We start from the raw sequence: 16,247 nt of genomic DNA, 5'->3' as shown, positions 1-16,247 counted from the left end.
TTTTTTTATATATTTCTGTTCCATATATATATATATATGTATATACACTCCTGGAAATTGAAATAAGAACACCGTGAATTCATTGTCCCAGGAAGGGGAAACTTTATTGACACATTCCTGGGGCAGATACATCACATGATCACACTGACAGAACCACAGGCACATAGACACAGGCAACAGAGCATGCACAATGTCGGCACTAGTACAGTGTATATCCACCTTACGCAGCAATGCAGGCTGCTATTCTCCCATGGAGACGATTGTAGAGATGCTAGATGTAGTCCTGTGGAACGGCTTGCCATGCCATTTCCACCTGGCGCCTCAGTTGGACCAGCGTTCGTGCTGGACGTGCAGACCGCGTGAGACGACGCTTCATCCAGTCCCAAACATGCTTAATGGGGGACAGATCCGGAGATCTTGCTGGCCAGGGTAGTTGACTTACACCTTCTAGAGCACGTTGGGTGGCACGGGATACATGCAGACGTGCATTGTCCTGTTGGAACAGCAAGTTCCCTTGCCGGTCTAGGAATGGTAGAACGATGGGTTCGATGACGGTTTGGATGAACAGTGCACTATTCACTGTCCCCTCGACGATCACCAGTGGTGTACGGCCAGTGTAGGAGATCGCTCCCCACACCATGATGGCGGGTGTTGGCCCTGTGTGCCTCGGTCGTATGCAGTCCTGATTGTGGCGCTCACCTGCACGGCGCCAAACACGCATACGACCATCATTGGCACCAAGGCAGAAGCGACTCTCATCGCTGAAGACGACACGTCTCCATTCGTCCCTCCATTCACGCCTGTCGCGACACCACTGGAGGCGGGCTGCACGATGTTGGGGCGTGAGCGGAAGACGGCCTAACGGTGTGCGGGACCGTAGCCCAGCTTCATGGAGACGGTTGCGAATGGTCCTCGCCGATACCCCAGGAGCAACAGTGTCCCTAATTTGCTGGGAAGTGGCGGTGCGGTCCCCTACGGCACTGCGTAGGATCCTACGGTCTTGGCGTGCATCCGTGCGTCGCTGCGGTCCGGTCCCAGGTTGACGGGTACGTGCACCTTCCGCCGACCACTGGCGACAACATCGATGTACTGTGGAGACCTCACGCCCCACGTGTTGAGCAATTCGGCAGTACGTCCACCCGGCCTCCCGCATGCCCACTATACGCCCTCGCTCAAAGTCCGTCAACTGCACATACGGTTCACGTCCACGCTGTCGCGGCATGCTACCAGTGTTCAAGACTGCGATGGAGCTCCGTATGCCACGGCAAACTGGCTGACACTGACGGCGGCGGTGCACAAATGCTGCGCAGCTAGCGCCATTCGACGGCCAACACCGCGGTTCCTGGTGTGTCCGCTGTGCCGTGCGTGTGATCATTGCTTGTACAGCCCTCTCGCACTGTCCGGAGCAAGTATGGTGGGTCTGACACACCGGTGTCAATGTGTTCTTTTTTCCATTTCCAGGAGTGTATATATATATATATATATATATATATATATATATATATATATATATATAAATATATATACATACATATATCACTTTTATATGTACATATTTATTATTTATTCTATTTCTTGTTGACGGATCTTGCATCTACTTGAGAACACGTCCCTAGATGAAGGGTTAAAGTAAGAACTACCAAAATTTTTAATTTCTTGATAATTAATACATATTTACAGCCTGTCTGTTGTTCATCATCACTTTTAATTATAATAATATTTGAGAATGTTTACTCAAATTTCTTATAAAATTAGATGTGACATGTTTTCCACTATACATAAAGCACTTCACTATATCTTTTTTATATTTACTAACACATTTTTTACATATATGTGAATGCTCACCTTTAATATATTTATGTGAATGAAAATCTTCAATTAACTTTTCCAGGTCACAATTCTTACACTTTTTGGGCTTGATAATTTCCATTTAATGAAGACAATTTCTTACATTTAAATAAATTACTATGTATTAAATATAACTGCACCTCAAAACATTCTATAACTGGTGCACAAAATCTGAAAAAAATGTAAAAAATTGAAATATCATTTTATTATTGATAGAAAAGAATCAAATACCGTTTTCGGAAATATTGTGGAAAAACTGGAAATGTATCTTTGATAATTAGTTACCGAGACAACAGTAAACAATGTAAAACATATTAAATATTTGCAAAAAGAAAATCATAAATACCTCAATTGTGACAAAATTATGATTTATCTGTATATTTTCTGACTGAAGTAAAATTGAGTGACTTAAAAAAAATCTATAAAATGGTCAACCAATTAATATTTAATCTATACATTTTTTGCATATTCAAATAACACACCATTATACCCTAGCTTCAGGTAATTTGTATTCATTAAAATTTGGTAACATTATACTGCATCTATTTGCCTTAATTTTTTCATTATGATAGATTTCAGTTGAGATATAAAATAAGCAAATAATGAATAGTAGTCATAACAGACATATCAACAGTACAATAATTATATTTAAAATTAAATTGATGTTGGCTATTATCACGAGCTCAAGCAGTTTACTATATTGTTGCCATCTAACAAAAAAAAAAGGAATGTTTCGTGCCTCAGTAGCTAAGTCAAAGTTTTGTGTGTAACATTCATACTTTCATGCATTTGTAGTATGTTTAATTTTTACTAAATAGTTAATGAGTTGCCTCTATGTTTTTCTCTTGTTAACTGTGTTCTAGTTAAAGATCTGTGTACCATGATTGAAATTTTTTATGAAGGTTTCTAGTAATGTGGTAGCAGCAACCGCTGTCCTGTGTTAGTAGAGAAGGAGGAATTATTGCTACTGGCATGGTGTCTGACAACGCCTCTATCATCATAAATTCGAATCACGTTTTTCAATCATTTTGGCTACTTTAAAGGTAATGGAATTTTGATAATTACTGCCAATAGCCGATGGTTGATATTTGTGACATAGTGATTTGATCATATGTTTTGCTGTTTGTTATGTAATTGTATTTTTACTTCATTTAACTGTATACTGTGGCTGTTTTGAGGTGTTTGTTATCAGTTGTGTCATGACATTTAGTCTTTTCAGTTCTGGAGGCAATATGTTAATGTTATTCATGGATCTTTCCTTTTCAAAAATGAATTCGTTAGTGTTTTTAGAAAATTAATACATTCATTATGGCCCAGTGCATTTCCACTCAACACCAGCTCCCTACTGCATGTCATTTATGTCATTTCATTTACTTTTATTTTAATATCAGAATATACTCAAAGTTCTTTAACAACACAATCAGTATATGTAATATTATCAATATCAAACAGCTTTAAGTTTTTAGTAATGAATTCACTCTATCTATATAAAAATTTTATAGGATAATGTTTTCTTTATTGGCTCAAGTGTTGTGTGAGTAATCAAAACCCAAACATTTAATATAAACTTTACTTTCTCTCTTTCTCAAAACTTTTTCAGCAGGATAGTAGTTTCCTGTAGCTCTACTTCATAGAAGTTTTCTTTTACTTCATCATCATCGTCATCATCCAGTGCCTTCAGCTTGTCTGTGATGGGATTAGAACGGATAATATGATCAATCATGAAGATTTATGTTACCCGACAGGCTGATATCCATTTTTCAAAAATTCGTTGCAGTTCGCTCATTCTCACTTTATCTCCAATTTTGAACTTATGTTTACCATTAGATACAAAAGCAGTTGGCTTACAGTTTTTGTCATTTACTTCTGTTGGCTTCATGTTTATTACTGAATGTTTCTATTGTTGTATTCATCAACTAGTTTTATAACTAAGTAAACGCATTTGAAATTTCCTTGAAGAGCAAAACCTTTACTTATTTTTGAAATTTGTTTCAAGTGGCCTGAAAACATTTCTAGGAGATCAGCTTACCATAAATCTTCTACGCTATGTGGGACAACACTTCCTTTAAGAAATTTTCTCATTGGTTTATGCAATTAATGAATACATCCTTCATGAACATTACTAGGCTGAGTCACAACACCTACAATTTTTTGGCAACTTATTAACTTCTGTCTTGCGTACTGTGTGTAGACCTTCAATCCTCTGTCTTTCATTTTTATTTATTACTCTTTGAGGATGATGGATTTCAGCAAATTCCTGGATTTCAGGCACCAGATCTGATTGACCTGAAGAGCTGTGTGTAAAGCACATTTATCCATTTGTGTAGATCAAAAATTTCTTAATTATTGTTCTAGGATTTGTTTCTAAAAACAATTCACTAAATATGAGTAATTCATCTGAAACAGGTACAGTTTTAACAGATTGATTTAGAGTTATAGACACCTTAGCTTTCGTTTTCATTTCAAATTATGGATTATTAACTGAGTGGGATATAAAATTTGCTGTTCATCGACCTTATATCTCTTTATCTGTATTTAAAGATCAGTAGGTGACAGGTTACCATTTACATTGCTCCAAAAATAAAAATTCTCTTGATTTTTACATCAAAGTCAAATGTGTATTTTAGAATTTCCTCACCAGTATAAAAATGAAATTTCACATCATGTCTGTCACATATTCTAGCTTGAAGATAACTTAAATGGTTTAAGTATGGTGTTAAATCTGCCTTTGAGAAATAATCCATGAAAGCTTTTTCTACCTCCTTTCTTTGTAAAGTAATTTGTTAGCTATCCATTAAGATGTTTTTTATGAAGCAGATTAATTTTTTCAGTGAGGTGTTAGGTAGTGACATAATTATTGAACTGTGTTAGTATACTTGTGTATTCATCTTTGTAACAAGATTCTCCATAGAGACTGTGGGCAAAGCAGGATTATTTAAATCATTTTCTAAATGTTGATTGTCAGCTGCATTATAACAACTTATAGGAAATTGTAAATCTGGTAATATTCTATCAGTAAAATCATTACTTCCTTTAGATGCCATATAATTATTTATGAAATTGAATAGTTACACTTCCTATTTTTGGATCAATTTTCAAGTGCAAATATTTTGTTTCAATTTTGATGTTTCCTAATTCTGCAGTTTCCACAAATCACTGAAATAACATTTAGGCTGCACCTTGTTTCCAAGTGTGTCCATTAATTAGTCAAAATTTTGTTAAGTTTGTAACTATCTAACAATAGTTTCAAAACAAGTAGACACACATAGTACTTCATTAAAATTTTGTATTTGCTGTTCATTATAGAAGGACTCAGCTGAATGAAGACATTTAAACATTTCTTTGCAAATGTTTCCTCCAAATGTGTCAAACACAAATTTGTTATCATTACTCTTATAATAGCACATATAACATTATCAGAAATACCTAAATGAACATTTCCATATTCAATATTTTTTTGGTTTTTAGCTAATTCATCAATCATAAAAATACCAAGAAAATGCTTAATTTTTGGCTGTTTAGTAAATTTTTCTATATAAAAATTACTTATACCTTAGGGAAAGCATCGATTGCATTTTGTATTATTTTTGTTCCAGAGTCGTTTCTGTAATGTAAGGTTATACCTTTTTTGTTCTTCCAATTCAGCATCACCTTTCTTTCTGTTTGTGTCTGCATTTGCAACAGCATCAACTCCACTAGCTAATGAACCAATAGTGGCTAAATATGGTAATGCTGCCAAAAGTAATGGAAGAAATCCTCCTTCATGTTTTCTTAGTCCAGACCTTTCTTACTTTTGTTCGATATGCAATAATTTTCTTACATCAGGCATGCCTAATGTTATGATTAAATTACTACCAGTTTTTTATCAGTTAAAGCTATATAGCTGTTCATTATTGAGTTTTATTGTTTTTGGTTTAGTTTTGCTAATACATAGCAATATCTAATCAGTACTGAAGTTATTCATTCACGCAGAATAAAATTTTATGAGGATAAGTATTTCTACAATCCCCAACCATTTTCATCAAGATCCAAGCCAATGTATGATTTTCTTTTCCATACATCATTCCTGAGACTGTAGTGGCTGCTAATACTTTTTGTGATGAAGCATCAGGAGCTTGCATTTTTTCCTTTGACAGTTACTGGAAGTCGTCTGTCTCCTTCATACCTGTTTTCTATTGTTTCTGTATGTGACACTACGTTGTTTACAATTTGTTCAGCAAGTTGTATACTAGTGGTTTACCCAGGATACAGAAATCCTAGATAGAAAGTGTTAAACCAATGCTGTATTTTCCAACTTGATCAATCTTTCAGTTTATGAAGCCTTCCCCATATTGTTCACTTTGCCAAAATGTATGTAATAGATTATTCAGTAATCTAATGAACAATGGAATTCCTTTGGGATTGTTGAGAATGAAGTCACTGAATTTATTAGTTTATATTTGTGTTATTTCCACATTTTCATTACAATAATTTTTATTTCCAGCCAATTCTTCTTCATGATTGAACTCTAATCTATGGATTAATTCGTCTACATCATTCATCCAAATATTTTTTTACGAAACCTTCATCTATGTTGAGGTCTGAATAATCTGGAGAATCTGATTGTGGCTGTTTTATTTTTGAAAATAAATTTCAACCTTTTTTATGGAATTACTATATTTCGTATCTCTGTTTTATTTGGATTCCTTTCAGAATATGAAGCTCCTGTATGAAATAACATATACCAGTATGCATTTTGATATATCTACAGCATCAAATTTTGTACCTGTATCATTCAGAGTAATTTGGTTTTTAGTTAAGAGATTCACTAACCCATCTGTAGCTTTGTATGATCTCTCATCAACTGCTAATTTATCTCCATCAAATTTAAATGTGCCAACAGGTCCTGATTCAAAACTTTATCTCCACTGTGGTAGATATATTCCAACACATTTCTTTTCAACATTTTGTTCTTTGTCTTTTAACTTTTTTCTATTTTTAAGTTATTCTTTGTATTTATTGAATGCACCCTGTATTTATAATTCACTTTTACTATCATATTCTTTAATTTGTGGTGTATCTCCAAACTCCTCTAAATGGGAATGACGTGCATAAGGAATCCCTTGCATTTCAACCACTCTGTTTTCTTCAGTAGCTTTCAGTACATTAACACCTAAACCTTATTTGACTGCATCAATAACAGGCTAATCATCTTTTTTACATTTTTTATACTCTGTTCCCAACTGTTTCTTGCATGTTTTATATGTGTCTTTTAATTTTTCCTTTTTATTTCTAATTTGTCCAGCTTTTTTTAATCAACTTATGGATGATATTTCGCCAAATTTACTAAAGATAAAAAGTTAATAACTTATTTTTTAATTTCATGATAATATAGTGGGGTATGGACATCCCCAGTATTTACATTCAGATTGTTAAGAAATCTTTTATTTTAGCTCTGTACTTGCTTTCATTAGGTTTCCCAGTCATAACTATTGTAAAAAATTGAGACTGATTTCCTATAGTATTCGTTAAAATCATAAAAACTTAAATCTGCACCAACAAACTTGTGACAAATATGAGCTTAATTTGATCATTTTGTCTAAATATATTAAAAGAAATTAGATAATCTCTCAGTAGGTGCTTTGGCAACTTCAAATATGTTTGATCTAAATAGAGACAATCCATTTCTTTATGTTTACATCTAGTAAAATATTCTTTAATTACATCCCAATTTTCAAGAATGAAGTTATTGAATACCACAAATCAATTATCTTGACTTTAGTTTAGTGATATAATTTCACCATTATTTTCAACAGAAGTAGTAATCTTGTCATTCACTTTTTCACACATTTCTTATAAATTCATAATATTTGGGTTATGTAAGCTCTTGGAATAAACATGCAGATTTACATCCTCTCCTACTTGATTGATTTTATTTGATTTCAATCATCCTTGAGCTAAAATATAATTATCTTTCATTAAAGTTGTTTTTCCACAAGCACTTAGTCCTATTATTACATATCAACTAGAATTTGATAAAAGTTCACTATATATATTTTTTGATTTCTGCTAATTTTTGTTCCAAATCAGTTTTCGTTTAATTAATGATATTTTTAAATGAGTAACTTTTTAAATGAGTAACTTATTTCTGAGCATTGGTAAGTCACTTTCTCTCAAAAAAGATTGATTGTACTTGTATGAGACAGCTATAGTAGTGTTGCACTAGTTGGTGTGGATAAAAAGGATAGCATTGCAAGGGTATTAGGATTTAGTAAGTAAATTATTATAGATAATAAAAAGCTATTGGTAATTATATGCCTAAAAATATTCTATCCCTTGTATTTGAATAAATTAACATTAATTTTAATTTAGTTGATGTCTGTAAAGCATACAGATCGTTTTCATCAAGTAGCTAATATTATTGCTTCATTCAAGCCTAATGGAGAATTTAGTGCACCAATAACTCATGAACAACATTACCTTGTGTGTACTCCAATTTTCGATACTATTCAGGATTTAAAAATAACCGTAACTGATGAAAATAATGATTTGACTGACTTCTTTGGTGCTTTTGTAACAACATTTATGAATGAATAAGATCAGTTTTACTCATTTCCTGTGAATGAGAAGACTAAAAATAGCCTACAGCTTCCCAATAAGGACACACAGTTTAACATAAATAATGGGTTCATCCTAATCATGCTCAGCTGTACATGGGCTTAAATACTATTGGAACTGATGGTACAGATTATCCAACTTATGACAGAAAAGCCAACAAAAACAACTAAGTGGAAAAACTGTTTGAGGTTATCACCATAAAGAGAGGAAGCGATATTTTGTCTAGAATGGAACATTCTTTTATTTCTTCATCTATCCTTATGCAATTGACTTCATCTCTAGCAAATGAGTTAACCATGGAAGACCACATACTCAATAATGGGAAGATAAAAAGTAAGAAAAATGAAGTGCTTTTTCCACTAGACTTGCTTGGTGGGTTCTTTAGGAATTTTAAACAAACTTTTTTGGAAGGAGCCATTCTTCTACAGGCTGCTGAAGATGTAACCATACTTCCTAAGGAAGGCACAATTGTTGTGGAATCAATGGAAATCTGTATTCCTGTGGTTAGATATGAACCAGAATATTCACATGAGCTAGAGAAAAAAGACTAAAAAATTCAGAGATTCCCATCTCTGCTTTTTAATCACAAACTGTAGGGATTGCAGTATTCAATTGAAAGAAAAAATTTGAGCTAGGTATCACCAATTACTACAGTTCTTCAAATTTTGTCTTGGTTTATATTTGTTGTTTTCCAAATAAAGTGGAAAAATAAGTAAATGATTGACTCTGCCTTGTTCGATCACACCAAACTACAGAATATCTATATAAAGAATGGAAGAAACGAAGTTTTTCCTCAAGAAATATGGAATATAGATTTGCCAAACACTTATCTGAAGGCATATGATGTTTTCTGAGATTTTAAGCGAGTCACGTAATTGAATGATGATGTTAAAGTAAATCCACACAATTTCAGAACAAATTCTCCTATCTGTGTCATAAATATGTCTAGGAGAATGAATGTGGTAGCTACACAGAAAAAAACTATGAAGCGGTGTTCCACATTCAGTGCCAAAATTCCTAATGATATAGTTGCCTACATAGTCATGCATGATAAGAAATAATTTGAAATATGATGCTTAGCGTAGAGTTTTTAATGAGAATTTTTAATTGAAAATTATGTCATCTGCTTATTACAAGTTTTATTGATGTATTCTCGAGCTCAGAAGCGGTTTAGCAGTATATAGGTCTCGCCTGCTAGGGAGCACTTACTCGACTGGCCGTTTCAGGAAGTGTGTGCGACTGAGATAGCACTGCAGAAGAGACCGCAACTTCCTGTTTGCTCCGTTTTGCTTGTAGGGTCTGTCTGTACAGTTCGTACATCATGACTAAGCATCTGATAACTTCATTCACACACGGTGCTGAAGTAGTCTCCATTCGCAACAGTACAGGTATATACTTCGTTTCTCCCGTAAAATATTCTTTTTTAATCTTAATTTGAGAATTCACATTTACAAGTGGTTCACAATTCGTCCGCTAAAAAACGCAATAATGAAATGAAAATAGCGTATTTGTTCCCCAGATAAATCGAAGAAAGTAACATGTTGTAGAATGTGGTTTGTACTTCACTTAGTTGATATGCAAGCAAGCTGCATGTGGCTTCATTTACTCTCAGTGAGGCATCCAGGTTGGGAAATTGGGAACGCCCAAGAAGTAGGTTGCAGATTATCATCACTCCATCAAGTCACTGCTGTCCGAGTCTTGCCCCTTCAATTAAAGATGATGGGTGACCGATACAAGAAGGACAGCTGCCGTGAAGATGGTGGATCATTATCATGGCCTGGTGGTGGACCTGGACTTCGGAAAACCCCAGGGGCATAACAGATGAGACATAGAAGAGAGTTAGTTGAAAATCCCTCTGGTGTTTCCTACGAGGACCCAAAGATTTTGCAGACTTTCATTAGTAAGTGTTCTTTGTAGACAAATGCATGCACTACAGAAGCTCGATAATGCAAGCAGTTCTGATTTGTTTAAAGACGTTAGTGAGCTACAAATAAATGTTTTGTGGAACATTACTGGTGATGAATATTTGAGTAGTAGACATGGAGAAAAAAATGTATATGGACCTCAATAACGACTTTAAAATTGTTTTGCCAGACAGATATCGTAAATTAATTACTGATTGGATTTCCAATTTTTGGGAGATGGGAAAGTTAAACTGATGTACAAGGGAATGAATAAATTTAAAGGAAATTCATGATCTGGTTCGCACTGTGAAATACGATCTAGAATTTCTAGTTTAATTTTTTAATTGAAATTGTACCCTAGTATCACAATTTTTATCGATGTATTTTGGAGTTCTGCAGTACAGAGTTAGCGCCTCTGCGTGTCGCCCCTTCTCGGTTATTTTTCCTGAGTTCACAAAAGTATGGTCATAATTTTTCCCCCAAGTACGCTCAACGTGCCTATATACTAACAGTGTCTTCTGTCGAGTCGCGACCAGCAAGTAATTTGGTGCACTATTCCAAAATGGTAGCTTTCGACATACATGCTATAACATATACGTTCTTCATTTTCTGATGGATGTTTACCGGTGTTTATACTTCGGCAGCGAAGAAAAGAATTATAGCACGTTGCTCCTGTTTGGGTGCATTTGGTTATAACGTCGGCACAGTTCACGTTTCCGCATGTACCGTAAACAAACCAGAAAGACACGAATGCCACACTAATCTCCTGCCTAAATGTCGGTGTTTATATCCTTGCATCGGAGTCGCGCTACGTTTTGTATACACTGCAGCAGTGCCTTCAAATGGACACTTTTAGATCACCCCTTGCACGTACGGTGTAAAATAAGAATGCTATATCTTCCGTCGAACGTGAGGATTGTCAAACTTTGGCTGACACTGAAACGCAAAACCTTGTTTGTTTTATTTACTTTCGACGCCCTTTTTAAGGTAACTCTGTGCACCTACCAAGAATATTCTTAGTCCAGAAAACGGCACTCGGGCTGATCAGCAAGTGTCGTTCGCAAACTTCCTGTGACCGTTGTTCATGCGTCACAATATTCCAATTCTACCATTCCTGTATGCATACTCCTTCATGGATTTATTGTCGCGAACAGTGGCTCATTCAGAAAAGAACTGCAATATCGTGTAGTGAACAATAACCAAGAAAACACTTTGCATTTGGATGATAATTCATTACGAATTGTACATAAAGGTATGCACTATTCAGAGGATTTATTTGTTAATAGGCTTCCAGCAGAAATGAAAAAAATTAAGCGATCAGTCTTTTGTTATAAGTTGAAATACTTCCTTGTGGCACACTCCTTGCACTCTGTACAGGTTCCTTACAGTTCTCTGTAATGTCTTATTTATTCGTAAACTCGTATTATTAATCGCTAGTTACTTTTGTTTTAAATTTTCTAATTAGTACTGAATCGTTCCAGCATCAAGTAGTGTTGGCTCGCATTATCAAAAGGAACGTGGTCTATAAACGAAACAAAAAATAAAAAATTGTTTGCAAGTGATTCAACTATTTCGTAAAAACATTTCTGCGTAACATTTTCAGACCACACACAAGCGCTACAACATTTGCAGCGATACAACGTCTTGGGCTCACAGTCATTGATCATACTGCATACTTTTCCGACTTAATTCCATCCGATTTTCATTTGTTTACAGAAGTTACAGAACACCTTAGAGGACTTAGCTTTGGTAGTGGTGAAGTGGCGCACGTAGAAGTCAGGTTATGGATCGGTGACCACATTCAATCATTTTAAAATGACAGTATCAACAAACTCGTCTCTGGTTGAGACAAATGTGTTCGGCGCCAGGGTGACTATGTTGAGAGATAAATATGTAGTCATGAGGAATGAAGATGCAGAATGATAATAACGTTTGTTTTATTTAAAAAATTTTAAGAGCTCTCACATAAAAAATTCGGAGGCATTAATTTTTAGCAGTCGTTGTATATTGTTGTGCATCAAATACACCTTTCTTCATTCGAGTGCTTACTTCATGATCGAAATATACAAGGGGATCAATGTGACAGAAAAAACACTGTAACTCATCTTTCTGCGCGTAAGAATCTGGCTCTCGGGTCTTCCACCATCCCCCACTAACTTCGATATTTAACGCCCTCCTCCTCATTCATTAGCTAAATTGGCTTTAACTTGTATTCAAAATTATTAAAATCCAGAGACTAAAACATATCAGAATTTGAAAGCTGTAAGTCGAATCCAAGAGGTAAACAATCTGTATAGATTCTACTGAATTTGACGAAGCTTTTGTATTAGCATAATTACTCAGTTAACATAGTAAATAGCGAAAAATCAGCCTTCGATACGCGCTATTGATAACAGAGTGCCTGATCTTGATTATGGTTCTGGTTTTCGATTCATATCTCTCCCTGGACTGTTTTACGCACATTTATGAAGACTTCCGCTACTACCTGGACTTCACTTCTGGTCAACCGTTCACTTTATGAACTCCGCTGTTATATTGAACTGAATGCACCTTTTTCCTGAGCTTTTCAAACAGTTGAGTTAAGCTACTTTTGCTCTTTGTATAATTGCTAGTCTTGGAAACAAACGAATCAGCCGCTTGACATATTTTACGTATTTCCACTTAACAATGTCTTCTGGAAGAATTTTCTGGAGCAACTTGCCACTTAGAAGAAAAGTATCGACTGCATAAAAGCGAACAGTAATAAAAATATGTGGTGTTTGCCAGAGGTCGTTATGTAGGTACCTCTTCAAAAAGTTAGGCATTTTAACTGTACTGTTACAATGCATATAATTGCTAATGGAATTCCTCATAATTTTATTATTCACAATATGAGAAGAACAGTGATATCAGTATCTACAGTATTTGGAGAAGAATGACCTCTATTGCCCATTATTAAAGCTCTCACTGGCTCAGAAAGAAATTCAATATACAGTAACAAAAATTTTGACCCTATATACATTAACATAAAATAGTTGACAGATAGCAAAGCAGCATTTGAATCTAAATTAAAATCATTTCCCCTGAACAACTCCTTCTATTCCATAGACGAATTCCTATTTAAAAACTGGTTGGGAATGAAGGCTGTCTCGGCGAATTTCGGTGATGAAGTATTCTCGGGTTATCAGCCAAGTCAAGGTGTCGTTCAGCGGCAACATTTCGACAAGTTTCCCAATAATTATCTTCAGGTGACTGAAGGTGACGAATAGGGAACTTGTCGAAATGTTGCTACAGCCAGCCGTTGTGGCCGAGCGGCTCTAGGCGCTTCAGTCTGGAACCGCGCGATCGCTACGGTCGCAGGTTCGAATCCAGCCTCGGGCATGGACGTGTGTGATGTCCTTAGGTTAGTTTGGTTTAAGTACTTCTAAGTTCTAGGGGACTGATGACCTCAGATGTTGGGTCCCATAGTGCTCAGAGCCATTTGAACCATTTTTTGTTGCTACAGAGCGACGCCTTGTCTGATAACCCATTAAGACTTCACAATAAAAAAACTAGTTTCCAAATGTTGTTGAACGATTAAAAACTATGTGTACATGAATATTAATACTATGCATGTATACATAGCTTGTAAACGTATTCATTTCACATCATAGCGATAAAAGAACTGATCGAATGACGTGCGGAGCATGTAACTAGCTATGTAACCACATGAACCATCAGTTTGTTCCACCAGTCCCCGCTTCATATCCAGTGCAGGTGATCATAAACCGTGTTCTACCTACGCAGAATATGATCGAAGAGCGGCGACGAGGACTTTCCCATCGCGCAACCATTCAGTGTTAATGGTGGATCCTGAGTTTCTAAACTTGAGGCAGCAGCAGTTGCAGCTGCAACAGCAGCAGCACAGCAAATGGAAGGAAGGCAGTGGGAATTCCAACAGCAGCCGTAGAAATTACTGCTACATCTAATGCAAAATCATCAACAATCTACAGCTGCAGCATCATCGCGTCCCACTAAGTCATTCATTTGCTTCGACGAGGCAAAAGGGAGATGGGAGGTCTATTTTCATCGTTTTTTTGTACACTGCAAGGAAAGCAAAATAACTTACTGTGAATGTCAGAATGCACTTTTACTGTCTTCTAGTAATGAATTTTATGAAGTGGTGCAGAAACTGCGTCCTCTCTGGGACCCTAATCATTTGAGCTTTTCTGATGTTTGTGGTTTGCTGACCGCAGTCACCAGATCCAAATAGTTGGAGCTAGGTGCAAATTTAATAAGTGTATTAAGCAACGTAAACAAACATACGCAACATAGCTGCTAACTCACAAGGCTTAGCACGCAGACGTGTTTTTACCTGTAGCCAATGTTGCGCATCATATGTGGAACCGTTAATCTCTTACGTAACTATATGTCTACCTACTGGCAGAGTAGTTGGTGCGTAGGTTTTAGTCATCTGATCCAGCCATCAGCGATGTACTACAAATTGCCAAAGTTCACGAAGCAACAACATCAGCGAAAGAAATGTTTAGCGGTACTGATGGTATTGACTTCTTCATATTAAAAGTCGCCATTGAGTTATACGATCAACTGATGACAACCAATCAACGTCATTACTTACTGAGCACCTGCTCGTCTAGTAGTCAGGCGAGTTGGTGTTTGTTACTTAAAGAAGTAGTTAGTGACCTACCGACCTCATAATTGATAGACACACATAAACAGAAACGCTTTGTTCGTCATTGGTATGTATCCCAAAGTGACGCTCGAACAAAGGTTTCCTCCGCAACGTTGTCAAAGGGTCTCAGAGAAAATAGTGCAGACAAATCGTGTCCAGAGTGAGGTCCAATGCATCAATGACACACTTGTTCGTTCGTGACGTCCCTGTTTTACATGCTGCAATCCGGGACATATATCAAGTGTCTGCCTTGGCCAGTGAGCGACAACAGCAACAGCAACCAGGTGCATTAGCAGTGGCATATGGGCTGCAGAGCCGCATGCTGCAACCAGAAATTAATGGAACAACAACAGAATTCCCTCCCCAGAGGATACTGCCTTGTCGGAGGCACCTTATGTGCCGGGCGGGGAGGCCTGTGAGCTAAAGAGAAGATTGAATACATGAATTCCACCAGGAACGGGGTTAATATCTTAGATAAACTATCAGCAGCTGGTTTCAATTTTGATCATGTATAAAACTTTAACTATCTGGGATCTAATATTAATAGGACAAATTTCATGTCAACTGAAATAAAGCAGCACATCCTAAGTGGTAAAGATGCTTTCACGCATTTAAGAAATTGTTGGCATCTAGGTTATTAAATGGACAAGTAAAACTTCCATTGTACCGGTGCCTAAATCTGAAGTATCTATATCTAGCGTTAAGTGTTTCACTGTATGTTATTTAATGTTTTAGATGCAAATACAATGGGCTGCTCGCATCATCGATGTTTTTGTTGGTGAGTACTGGACCAGTGACGCAATCTGAAACATCAGTGGCTAGCGTTAAGTGTTTGCACGGTTCAGCGTTGCTAAACAAGGGATCAACCTAAGACTCTTTCTAAGCTTCAAGAAAGCTTTCCGACAAACTCCTGTCCACGCGAATTTATCTCCTTTCTTTAAGTAATTGACCAAGCAGGTGGGAAATTTGGGCAGCGTTGGGAATGAATTTCAAGTAATAATTAATTTTTCTCAAGAATTATTGCTCTTCTTTATGGTTCATGGCAGCTGGTAAGTTATTTATTGCTCCCATATGCTCCTGTGTGGATATAAACCTTTCTTTACTTCATATAAGTCGTAGGTACTTCTCAAGGGGCTCAAACAAAGTACACTTGTCGAGTCAATAATACAGACCTTGGGTTCAAAGTCGAGCAGACAACATCAGCAGATTTTTCAGGTGCTACTCCCAGGTGGCTCCATCAATCACTA

Source organism: Schistocerca piceifrons, chromosome 6, assembly GCF_021461385.2.
Source record: "Schistocerca piceifrons isolate TAMUIC-IGC-003096 chromosome 6, iqSchPice1.1, whole genome shotgun sequence".
Lineage (NCBI taxonomy): Eukaryota > Metazoa > Arthropoda > Insecta > Orthoptera > Acrididae > Schistocerca > Schistocerca piceifrons.
This window is presented reverse-complemented; position numbering follows the sequence as displayed.